Source organism: Capsella rubella, unplaced genomic scaffold (genome assembly GCF_000375325.1).
Source record: "Capsella rubella cultivar Monte Gargano unplaced genomic scaffold, Caprub1_0 scaffold_2, whole genome shotgun sequence".
Taxonomy (NCBI): Eukaryota; Viridiplantae; Streptophyta; class Magnoliopsida; order Brassicales; family Brassicaceae; genus Capsella; species Capsella rubella.
Window position 1 is genome coordinate 1,014,288 of NW_006238922.1, and position 440 is coordinate 1,014,727.

At 49.1% G+C, this 440-nt stretch overlaps 1 protein-coding gene across 4 annotated transcripts in view; it reads right to left on the minus strand.

Moving 5' to 3' along the window:
- LOC17896087 (flavin-containing monooxygenase FMO GS-OX4) overlaps positions 1 to 440 on the minus strand; it is an 11,280-nt gene that overhangs the window by 8,670 nt on the left and 2,170 nt on the right. The window lies entirely within an intron of this gene.

A 440-nucleotide genomic window follows, 5' to 3' on the forward strand; every position in this document is an offset into this window, starting at 1 on the left:
ACCAGGAATTTGAGCTATGTTCGGTTCTGTAAAATGTCCACAACACACCACAACAGCGTCAAAGATCTCATCGTTGGATAAACCGCCGGCGGTTTTAGACTGGACCCTCCATTTCCCGTTAACCGGTTCAACCCGAACCACTTCAGTCTCGAACCGGATCATCTCCTCTATGTTAAACTCAGTAGCAAAGTCTTGAAGGTACGCAAGAACTTCCCTGTGACTCGGATACCTTCTTGAGTCTCTTGACGGATCATCGTTACGTGGCACGAACGGATAGTCCTGGTAACCCATACATTCTCTTGGGAGATTGGTCCGGAGAGACTCGTAGACACTAGAGTGGACTATAGGTCGGGTCGGGTCAAGACCAAGTGGGTCGGACTCAACTTTAGGTGTGTAAACCCAAAGACCACCTACTTGTTTCTCCCGGTCAAGGACAACGA